This window comes from Oncorhynchus gorbuscha, linkage group LG18 (genome assembly GCF_021184085.1).
Source record: "Oncorhynchus gorbuscha isolate QuinsamMale2020 ecotype Even-year linkage group LG18, OgorEven_v1.0, whole genome shotgun sequence".
Classification (NCBI taxonomy): Eukaryota; Metazoa; Chordata; class Actinopteri; order Salmoniformes; family Salmonidae; genus Oncorhynchus; species Oncorhynchus gorbuscha.
The window spans coordinates 27,964,524-27,977,452 of record NC_060190.1 but is presented as its reverse complement, the minus strand read 5'-3'; positions in this window follow the sequence as shown (position 1 = coordinate 27,977,452).

Genomic DNA, 12,929 nt, shown 5'->3' with positions numbered 1-12,929 from the left:
TTTAATATGTTTTATTCTTAAAATGTAGCATTATGTCGAACATCTTAGGATCTGATGTGCATCCTCAAAAGAGGATGTGCTAGTAATAGCCTAAACACGTCATAATGCTCAGCGCTGCAAACCAAGCCTCCTCCATGAGCATCCCTATCTCTGGCTCTCTCACCCCCTGTGAGATTTCAATCGCTTCTCACACCAGCACTTATCTGTCCATCAAACATGTAAACAACTAGCATACCTGTGCCATAGCAAGCTGCTCTATCCACATTCATTGGTGGAGCTAATTTATGAGCTAAATGTAAAATCCATGTTGATTTCACAAGCTAAAAATGTATGAAAGGAACTATATGAACCGTTACTATTTTGGGGTTCGAACCAGTTCAGAACTTTATTATGTGGGAATGGAAGTAAATAAATAGGAGTTTCGATAATAACGACTGGAAAATAATTTTGGTTCCAACCCCTGGTTGTCTCTGCCTTCTATAGTTCAATTTCTACATCTACAGTTCCCTGCCACCTATAATGTAACACCTGTGTTATTTAATTGTTGATTTCATTTTCTGTCCATTTTCTATCTAAAAGCACTTTTTTCAAATTTGGTTCAGAGAAGAGTGTACCCTTTGTATGATATGCCACAACAGAAGATAAAATGGAGAGGGGGAGGGCTTAGGTCAATGCTACAAACCCGAGTGGAGAGTCAACCCGACGCGACCCATCCTCATCCTTGGAAACTCCAACATCACTCAACTATAAATGGTCCGATCTAGACAGATCCAAACAGAGGCCTATCCCAGCGGTGGCCATTGCCATGCCGCCTGTGTCCTCGACTGCCTGTTGCCGGACAGTTGCCCCGAGGTGACCATGGTCATCCTGTCATTCAGCCTCAAAAATTGTTCTGCCTCGAAGGACCCCTCTCCCCTGATGATGGCACCTTCTCCCTGACACACGTGATGCTGACAGTAAGAGGGTCTGGTCAGGGTAGGGCCTAGAGGTCAGAGGTTATCTGGACGTTAAGAATTGGACATGACTCAGAGATGGGTCATATCCTGTAACTGATTAATCAAATACACTAGAATGACATGCTGTTGGCTTTGTATAAGGATAGACACATGTAATGAGTAACTTGAATTGGCCATTTTTTGTTGTTCACCAAGATGATGAAACAATAGGATCAAGAACAAACCATCTTAGCATAGCTTACCTTATAATGTCACACTTTTTCATTGCTGTCACGACTTCCACCGAAGTCGGTCCCTCTCCTTGTTTGGGCGGCGTTCGGCGTCACCGGCCTTCTAGCCATCGCCGATCCACTTTTCATTTTCCATTTGTTTTGTCCTTGTCTTACACACCTGGTTTCAATCCCCCAATTATTTGTTCATTATTTAACCCTCCGTTCCCCCATGTGTGTTTGTGAGTGATTGTTTATTGTATTGCGGTCCGTCATTGTGTCCTTTGAGTTATTTGACGTGTATTGTGATTATTGTTGAGTAAAATTGTGTACATTACTCATATCTGCTGTCCTGCGCCTGACTCATCTACACCAGCTACACACAGATGCATTACAATTATTATAACATTGTAAATGACACAGCAAGCATTAATTTCCCATGTAAGATGGTATTGGATTATGGTATCTTAACATCATGATTTTCATATATTATAGTTTATGGCTATTTCATTATACTGTGTCATGACATTGATGATTATAGCTCACTTCCTGTAAAATACATAGGCCGACATGTAAAATGCACATGAATGGGTACTTTGGGTAAAGGAAATTGTGGCTTTGATTTGCAAACATTGTTGTTAAAATCTCTCTTCACCCAGCATCAACACTAACAATCTCTGCAATCCTCCTCCATGCCATTGACTTTTTGATTTTGTCTCTGTGTTCTAAAATCATTCTCAGCAAATAAATAGAATTACAACACTCCCCATGCCCCATTATTTTATTTTATTTTTGTACATTTTTTAAATTAGCCTACAAATGGTGTCAGCTCCTTATTTTCATGTACAGTCCTGTACCTAGAATACAAGGGTTGGGTTTGCACTAAACAATGGAATATGTCAGAAAAATCTTGTAGAAAATCTGGTTAATGGAAAATCTGGCTTAGCATCACATTATCTATTGGCATCATGTTATATTGAGGACATATAGCTAGCTATTCTCTGCTTCAGATGTACAATGACAAAGTGCACATTGCACATGCCTGTTAGACGAGCATTGTCATCCTACTGTAGGACTATGGCTGCAATTGGGATGCATGCCATTATGATAAATTGCAAACTAGGTTCACATGGCTGATATCCTTAGACAGAGTGACAATCAAATAAAACAAATTGGAGAGCTCACAACTGGATAAAACGTTACTGTTCATTTTAGAAATCAACACAGAATCCGTCAAATTAGAGACAGATCCCCTAGCCTAGGTTAGAGTGTTGGACTAGTAACCAGAAGATTGCAAGTTCAAATCCCTGAGCTGACAAGGTACAAATCTGTCGTTCTGCCCCTCAACAGGCAGTTAACCCACTGTTCCTAGGCCGTCATTGAAAATAAGAATTTGTTCTTAACTGACTGGCCTAGTAAAATAAAAGCTGGAATAATATTTCTCAGTTAACACTTCAATGAATAAACATTTAATGAATCAACATATCAATTAAAAATGTACAAATAAGCTAACTTGTTTGTAAATGTTAGACAAGGTGAGGTGGCCAACAAGGTGGCCAACCTTGCTCCACTCCCTGATCTAGTGGCATACCACCCTGCATCCCACTGCTGGCTTGCTTCTGAAGCAAAGCAGGGTTGGTCCCTGGATGGGAGACCAGATGCTGCTGGAAGTGTTGCTGGAGAGCCAGTAGGAGGCATTCTGTCCTCTGGTCTAAGAAATAAAAATATCCCAATGTCCTAAGGCAGTGATTGGGGACATTGCCCTGTGTAGGATGCTGACTTTTGGATGGGATGTTAAACGGGTGTCCCGACTCTCTGTGGTCACTAAAGATCCCAGGGCATTTATTGTAAGAGTAGGAGTGTTAACCCCAGTGTCCTGGCTAAATTCCCAATCTGGCCCTCATACCATCCCGGTCACCTAATCATCCCCAGTTTAGAATTAGCTCATTAATCCCCCCTCCTCTCCCATGTATCTATACCACAGGTTGTTGCTGTAAATGAGAAGGTGTTCTCAGTCAACTTACCTTGTAAAATAAGGGTTAAATAAAAATGTAAAACTGGTTGAGCAGACTTCTATTACAGACTAGTAATAAAACACATTATTATCAACTCATTGGGTTTGATGAGTTTATTCAGGTGTGTTAGTTCTGGGCTGCAACAGAAGCCTGAACACCCGCATTCCTCCAGGAGCAGGATTGGCGTGCTACAGTTGTAATACATTTGTAGAGTGCCCACACAACCCATGGCATACAGTGCATTTGGAAAGTATTCAGAGCCCTTCACAATTTGTTACTTTACAGCCTTATTGTAAAATGTATTACATTACATTTTTTTCCTCACACAATACCCCATGATGACAAAGCAACATCTTTTTTTGCAAATGTATCGAAAAACAAAACTGAAATACCAAATTTACATAACTATTCAGACCCTTTGCTATGAGACTTGAAATTGAGCTCAGGTGCATCCTGTCTCCGTTGATCATCCTTGAGATGTTTCTACAACTTGAATGGAGTTCACCTGTGGTAAATTCTATTGATTGGATATGATTTGGAAAGGCACACACCTGTCTATAGAAGGTCACACAGTTGATAGTGCATGTCAGAGAAAAAAACCAAGCCAAGAGGTTGAAGGAATTGTCCGTAGAGCTCCGCGACAGCATTGTGTAGAGAAACAGATTTGGGGAAGGGTACCAAAACAGTTATACAGCATTGAAGGTCCCCAAGAACACAGTGGCCTCCATCATTCTTAAGTGGAAGAAGTTTGGAACCACCACGGCTCTTCCTAGAGCTGGCTGCCCGGCCAAACTGAGCAATCGGGGGAGAAGGGGAGACGACCAAGTGAGACGACAGTGAGACGACCAAGAACCCGATGGTCACTCTGACAGAGCTCCAGAGTTCCTCTGTGGAGATTGGAGAACTTTCCAGAATTACAACCATCTCTGCAGCACTCCATCAATCAGGCCTTTATGGTAGAGCTGCCAGACGGAAGCCAATCCTCAGTAAAAGGCACATGACAGCACACTTGGAGTTTGCCAAAAGGTACCTAAAGGACTCTCAGAACATGAGAAACAAGATTCTCTGATCTGATGAAACCAAAATTGAACTCTTTGTCCTCAATACCAAGCTTCACTTCTGGAGGAAACCTGGCACCATCCCTACAGTGAAGTAGGGTGGTGACAGCATATGTGGGGGGAGGTTTTTCAGGAGCAGGGACTGGGAGACTAGTCAGGGTCGAGGGAAAGATGAACAGAGCAAAGTATAGAGAGATTATTGATGAAAACCTGCTCCAAAATGCTCAGGACATCAGACTGGGTGAAGGTTCACAATCCAACAAGACAACCTAAAAATAACTGTGCAGCAACGCTCCCCATCCAATCTGTCAGACCTTGAGAGGGAAAAAAATGTAGTCAGCCTCCAATTGAGCAAGTTCTCCCACTTAAAAAGATGAGAGAGGCCTGTAATTTTCATCATAGGTACACTTCAACTATGACAGACAAAATGAGAAAAAGAATCCAGAAAATCACATTGTAGGATTTTTTAATGAATTTATTTGCAAATGATGGTGGAAAATAAGTATTTGGTCATTAACATAAGTTTATCTCAATACTTTGTTATATACCCTTTGTTGGCAATGACAGAGGTCAAACGTTTTCTGTAAGTCTTCACAAGGTTTTCACACACTGTTGCTGGTATTTTGGCCCATTCCTCCACGCAGATCTCCTCTAGAGCAGTGATGTTTTGGGACTGTTGCTGGGTGTAACGGATGTGAAACGCTAGCTTAGTTAGCGGTGGTTCGTGCTAAATAGCGTTTCAATCGGTGACGTCACTTGCTCTGAGACCTTGAAGTAGTAGTTCCCCTTGCTCTGCAACGGCCACGGCTTTTGTGGAGCGATGGGTAACGATGCTTCTTGGGTGACTGTTGTTGATGTGTTCAGAGGGTCCCTGGTTTGCGCCCGGGTATGGGCGAGGGGACGGTCTAAAGTTATACTGTTACATGGACAACACAGACTTTCAACTCCCCCCAAAGATTTTCTATGGGGCTGAGATCTGGAGACTGGCTAGGCCACTCCAGGACCTTGAAATGCTTCTTACGAAGCCACTCCTTCGTTGCCCAGGCAGTGTGTTTGGGATCATTGTCATGCTGAAAGACCCAGCCATGTTTCATATTCAATGGCCTTGCTGATGGTAGGCTTTGTTACTTTGGTCCCAGCTCTCTGTAGGTCATTCACTAGGTCCCCCCGTGTGGTTCTGGGATTTTTGCTCACCGTTCTTGTGATCATTTTGACCCCACGGGGTGAGATCTTGTGTGGAGCCCCAGGTCGAGGGAGATTATCAGTGGTCTTGTATGTCTTCCATTTCCTAATAATTGCTCCCACAGTTGATTTCTTCAAACCAAGCTGCTTACCTATTGCAGATGCAGTCTTCCCAGCCTGGTGCAGGTCAACAATTTTGTTTCTGGTGTCCTTTGACAGCTCTTTGGTCTTGGCCATAGTGGAGTTTGGAGTGTGACTGTTTGAGGTTGTGGACAGGTGTCTTTTATACTGATAACAAGTTCAAACAGGATTTGTAAGATACTTATTTGCATAAAATGGGCAGAGACCAGTCTCAAAATCAAGCAATAGCGTTTATTCTCGAGAGTACATAACATGATACAATTTACAACAGGTTATATAAACTGAAAATGACGTCATTAGGTTTCAAACTGTCCCGTCCCTCCTCCACTCCGGTACAATGGCAGTATAGTTCACAATCTTTCCTACATCGTCCCTCACCGATTGAGATAATTTACGATAATTTATACATCTATACAGTAACATAATAGTATTCTGATTAGTCAGTCCTGATTGAAATGTATACATAATTAGTCATTATTGATCAAAAAAATCCCTTAACATTATATTACAATTAGACAACCCTGACTATTATCTCTCTGTCTGTCTTCATAGTTTTACTCTCTAGGGACTAGAACTGGAGAATCTTTTCATAATTTCCTCCCACAACCTGCTCTAACTTGTTCTTATCTACACTACATGACGAAAAGTATGTGGACACCTGTCCGTCAAACACCTCATTCCAAAATCATGGGCATTAATATGGAGTTGGTCTCTCCTTATCTGCTATAACAGCCTTTACTCTTCTGTTTCTTTTATCTGTACGACTCGTTGAACGTCAAGCTTGAGAGGTCAAGCTTGTCTTCATATGTAAACATATCTTTTAAACCATGTGAAGGGAAGAATGAGGGGGAACCAATTATCTCTTGGCTCCACAATGTCTGAGTGCCAGTCACTGTCTCTCTGTGATCTTCTCCAGGAGGGGGTTATTTGATATATGCTAGTGGTGTAACGGCGTTCGTTTGGTGAAAGAGAGTCGGACCAAAATGCGGCGTGGTGGTTACTCATGTTCTTTAATGAAAAAATAATGAACAATCCTTGAAATAACTAAGTAGCAAAACAACAAACGAAACGTGAAAACCTATACAGCCTATCTTGTGAAAACAAACACAGAGCCCGGAACAATCACCCACGAAAACACTAACAGAATATGGCTGCCTAAATATGGTTCCCAATCAGAGACAACGATAATCACCTGACTCTGATTGAGAACCGCCTCAGGCAGCCATAAACACACCACAATAACCCATGTCACACCCTGGCCTGACCAAACAAATAAAGAAAACACAAAATACTAAGACCAAGGCGTGACAAGTGGGTGAGGTTTTGTTTTTGGTCCTGTGTGGTACCAAGAGCGAGATAAGAGCTTTGTTTAGGAGACCAAACTGAACGTTAATTTATAGCTAAATACTGTCTGGCGATGAGATACTCCTCTCTCAAGAAAAATATTTCTTTGTATCATGTTCTTAAGATCTGTTATTTGTCATGTCGACTAGGGGGGTGGATCTTTGCTATAAAGGATCTCAGTTGCCATTATGTTGACACTCTCAGAGAATTTGTTTATAGACACTGAACTGAGTCACAGGGTTGTGATGGAGCTCATAATAATTCAAGATGGACTTTATGACAACTCTGACTTGTGTGGTGGTTTGCTCTCATGATTTGGTAAATACAGGAAATTTCCACTACAGTGTTCCTGTCATCTTTAACAGTGTTCCTGTCACCTCTCCCCTTCTTACAACCTACAAGCCTCTGCCAAAGCATATAACTCTGCCCCCTGGGCTGACACAGAAGCTGGCAGCTAGCCAGCCTACACTACTCCCCCGTCGTCACACACAGAATATCCCGTCACCCTCTTCCCTTTTGTGGTCATGGAACTAGAGCAGTCTGTGTACAATACTTGCCAGTTTCCAATTCTGTCTCTTGCTAGAAAGGCAGCAGCTTTGGAGTAATATGGTCTGGGTTAAATACATGCGATTCCCCCTCCCCAGGCAACAGGATTATTTATTTAACCTTTATTTAACTAGGCAAGTCAGTTAAGAACAAATTTTTATTTTCAATGACGGCCTAGGAACAGTGGGTTAACTGCCTGTTCTGGGGCAGAACGACAGATTTGTACCTTGTCAGCTCGGGGGTTTGAACTTGCAACCTTCCAATAACTAGTCCAACACTCTAACCACTAGGCTACCCTGCCGCCCCAGGCTACCCTGCCGCCCCAGGCTACCCTGCCGCCCCAGGCTACCCTGCCGCCCCAGGCCACCCTGCCGCCCCAGGCCACCCTGCCGCCCCAGGCCACCCTGCCGCCCCAGGCCACCCTGCCGCCCCAGGCCACCCTGCCGCCCCAGGCCACCCTGCCGCCCCAGGCCACCCTGCCGCCCCAGGCCACCCTGCCGCCCCAGGCTACCCGGCGCAGGATTCAGACTTCCCCCATTTAACGTTAACTCGCATTTTGTCATCTCGCACTAGTAATACATTGTGCTTTCGTGCTGTTAACGATGGTTGCTACAGCGTGTGGAACATACAGATCTGCTGTACTTTTTGACCAACTGTGATCGAAGCAGTGTTATGCAAAACCATTTCTATCGCCCGTACTGCCCTCAGACACAGCAGCATTCCTCTCTCTGCCTTTTGCAACCCATATTGCTCTTTTTCCTCTTTAAGAGAAGGATATAATGATGTGACCTGTTTCACTTTGTAGCCTGGGGCGAACGGTGGAGGAGTGGCATGTACTCCTCCACAGGTACTTTAATACTGTTGAAGTTCAACCATGAGTTGTTTTATTTGCTTTTGTCTATCCTCAAGCACTCCCTCTAATTCCGGGTTTCACGTTTGACTCTTTTCTAATGCATTAGCCAATTTCTGCTTCTGTTCATCTAAGCACGCCCTTCGGATATGCCTAGTTTTTTTATTATGGTTTGGATACCTGAGTATTGTGGTCTGTACCGTTCTTTGATTTCAGTGTTCCAGCTAGCTGATGATTTTCCACTTAGCTATAGTATGTACATTTGGCTAGCTAGCAGCTCATTAGCCTACACACAGTGGCCTGCTGTAGCTAGCTAGTAATAAATGGTTTTTTAAAAGTTTTTAAAAATGTATTTTATTTACTCACTTGAATAGGTTCACGCCCACGAACACGAAGCGGCCAATCTCAAAAAAGTACTGTATGTTAAATGTGATATCATCGACGCTTTAGACCAGTAATTCTCAACTGGTGGGTTGTGACCAAATTTGGGTCCTGGGATGTTTTGAATGGGTCGTGGGTTTCTGAGTTTAAAAAAATACATTTTGTAGATGTTATTTTAGGGGCGACAAACCTGTTAGAAAGTGTGTAGAAATAATAATGAACCTACATTTTTTTGTAATTTAATCTGAGCTATTTTTCTTAAATCACAGTATGTTTAATATATAGCTACTGTATTAGCCGTGCTATTTATCAGATTTTGTTGTCCCAGACCAGTGAGCTTATTAATATTCTTCATCAAGAATATGGTCAAATTGTTATTATTGACAATGATAAAGGTGGGAATCGTGTTCCCTTGCCATATAATTGCTATATGTATTATGAATATAGCATTAAAAACAGTTTTCCAGATTGCATTTTGACAAAACAAAAACAAAAAAATGGATTTGAATATTGGGTCGCGACTGAGACAACTTGGTTCAATTTGGGTCCCCAAGGTAAAAACCAGTTGAGAACCACTGCTTTCAGACTGGAGTAACTCCATGATGCCGACGCCCAGAATGACAGAAACAAAACTTAACTCAACAGCAAATGAAATGATCCTCCAGCGATGGGAGGGATTATTGTCTCAAACATCCACAATGAGATACAACTGAAGAAAAAACTGGACTTTTAATTGAGTGGGTAATGTCTGTGGTGTACCGCCTGTTAAAAACTCCTCCTGAAGCTATTGTGGTAAGTTCATATTTTCAAAAGGTGTTCATTTACAATGTGTAGCCTACACATGAACGTGTTTATATAATAAAAGTGTGAATGGGAAGTGTCAGAGGCTCCTGCTTACTTCCCCCTCCAAGCTCAAACCAGGAATTACTTGATGATGCATTTTTTTGTAATGACAACAAATTGACTAATTGTTGCCTGGTGAAATGTCAGCCAAGTAAGTAGATTAAACATTAAAAATTACATAACAGTAACTTCAGAAATTACTGTTAAAAAAGCACATTATTGGTCTTTTGTTGGGACTTAGAGTGACATGTGATGGGAAAGTAATTTAACACGGTCTTTTTTTGGTAACAATTTACTTTGATGATATATCCAAAATACATTCATTTATATATCTATAAGCATTTCATGAATGTGTTCTAACAGTTCCAAAACGCATTATTAAAGGTTCATGAAATATATCCGTAGCATTGTGCCTTCATATAATGCTATGCAAGAGCTCTTTAGGTATCTTAATAGATGCATCGTTACCATGAACGAGGAGAGTAAATCCACACCATCTAATAAGTAGATGATCCTGATGAAGGCTGTTGTAGCCGTAACACAGTGTTTTTTAAAATGATTGCCATGTATAAGCCATAAAACAATAAAGGTTTTTGAAATGTTCCACTATATGAGAATGCTTTGACTACTTCTGGAAGGTTGTTTGCACAAAGGCATTGTTTACTATCCAGCATCAACTTTTTTTGTTCAATAGTATTTCGTCACCTGATCAAAGAGTACCATATGTATTAACCATAAACCAAAGAACCGGTCCTCTCCTGTGGCTCTCTCTTGCTCTAGATATAAAGTTTAAGTATTTTTGCCTTTCAATCTTCAATAGTTCTTACACAAAGCCATGAATATAAAAATTCTATGTTCTGAATCAGGGGGGATGGAAAAAAATTCACAGCTTTATTTATTTGTTGAACTTTCCCCCAAAATGTTCCATCTTTCAATCTTCAATAAACTCTTACACAAAACGTGCCATAACTATGAATATTTAATATAATGTGTATATCCAGATATTATTGAAGATGTGTTGATGGGTGGGGGGGGGGTATTTTGTTATGAACTGAGATGTATTGCACATATAGGTTAGTTTATTTTGTATAAAACAATTTTACATCTACAGTAGATCTCCAGAGCATCTTTTGTTTTACCTAATGTCTGGCAACATCAAATTTGACCATTTATGAATGGATGAGGATCTAGGTATCGCATTTGTTTAATTCTGAATGCTTATAAAAGGTCATATGTAGAAACTGAGTGTTGCATTTGTTATGTCCGTCTAAAATGACCAACCATGCTGTGTATCATGTTCCTAAAGAACTGGATTACTTCAGAGGATCAGATCGTTTCCATTGCTGATTGGAGATCTCAGGAATTGTCCTCAGTCGTGCCAAGAGGTATGATGTTCTTTGAGTGCAACTCAGGATTCTTTGTCCTCCAAACACGACGAGTTGAGTTATTACCAAAAAGTTATATTTTGTTTTCATCTGACCATATGACATTCTCCCAATCTTCTTCTGGATCATCCAAATGCTTTCTAGCAAACTTCAGACGGGCCTGGACATGTACTGGCTTAAGCAGGGGGAAACGTCTGGCACTGCAGGATTTGAGTCCCTGGCCGCGTAGTGTGTTACTGATGGTAGACTTTGTTACTTTGGTCCCAGCTCTCTGCAGGCCATTCACTAGGTCCCCCCGTGTGGTTCTGGGAGTTTTGCTCATCGTTCTTGTGATCATTTTGACCCCACGGGGTGAGATATTGCGTGGAGCCCAAGATCGAGGGAGATTATCAGTGGTCTTGTATGTCTTCTATTTCCAAATAATTGCTCCCACAGTTGATTTCTACAAACCAAGCTGCTTACCTATTGCAGCCTGGTGCAGGTCTACAATTTTGTTTCTGGTGTCCTTTGACAGCTCTTTGGTCTTGGCCATAGTGGAGTTTGGAGTGTGACTGTTTGAGGTTGTGGACAGGTGTCTTTTATACTGATAACAAGTTCAAACAGGTGCCATTAATACAGGTAACGAGTGGAGGACAGAGGAGCCTCTTAAAGAAGAAGTTACAGGTCTCTCTCATCTTTTTAAGTGGGTGAACTTGCACAATTGGTGGCTAACTAAATACTTTTTTGCCCCACTGTATATACTGTATATATATACTTTAGTACCAGTCTGGACACACCTACTCATACAAGGGTTTTCTTTATTTGTACTATTTTCTGCATTGTAGAGTAATAGTGAAGACATTAAAACTATGAAATATCACATATGGAATCATGTTGTAACCAAAAAAGTATTAAACAAATCAACATATATTTTAGATTCTTCAAAGTAGCCACCCTTTGCCTTGATGAAAGCTTTGCACACTCTTGGCATTCTCCCAACCAGCTTTTCCTGGAATGCTTTTCCAACATTCTTGAAGGAGTTCCCACATATGCTGAGCTCTTATTGGCTGCTTTTCCTTCACTATGTAGTCCAACACATCCCAAACCATCTCAAAATGGGTAGAGGTCGGGTGATTGTGGAGGCCAGGTCATCTAATGCAGCACCCCATCACTCTTCTTCTTGGTCAAATAGCCCTTACACAGCCTGGAGGTGTGTTGGGTCATTGTCCTGTTAAAAAACAAATGATAATCCCACTTAGCGTAAACCAGATGCTTCTGGCGTATCACTGCAGAACGCTGTGGTAGCCATGCTGGTTAAGTGTGCCTTGAATTCTAAGTAAGTCACTGAGAGTGTCACCAGCAAAGAACCCCCACAACATCACACCTCCTCCTCCATGCTTCACGGGGGAACCACACATGCAGAGATCATCCGTTCACCTACTCTGCGTCTCACAAAGACACGGCGGTTGGAACCAAAAATCATACATTTTGGACTCATCAGACCAAAGGACAGATTTCCACCGGTCTAATGTCCATTGCTCATGTTTCTTGGCCCAAGCAAGTCTCTTCTTCTAATTGGTGTCCTTTAGTAGTGGTTTATTTGAAGCAATTCGACCATGAAGGCTTGATTCACACAGTGTTCTCTGAACAGTTGATGTTGAGATGTGTCTGTTACTTGAACTCTGTGAACCATTTATTTAGGCTGTCATTTCTGAGGCTGCTAACTCTAATGAACTTATACTCTGCAGCAGAGGTAAGTCTGGGTCTTCCTTTCCTGTGGTGGTCCTAATGAAAGCCAGTTTCATCATAGAGCTTGATGGTTTTTGCAACTGCAATTCATCTCTTAAAGTAATGATGGACTGCAATTTCTCTTTGTTTATTTGAGCTGTTCTTGCCATAATATGGACTTGGTCTTTTACCACAAATGAACTTTAGCAAGAAAGAATTCCACAAATGAACTGTCAGCAAGGCACACCTGTTCATTGAAATGCATTCCGGGTAACTACCACTTGAAGCTGGTTGAGATAATGCCAAGTGTGC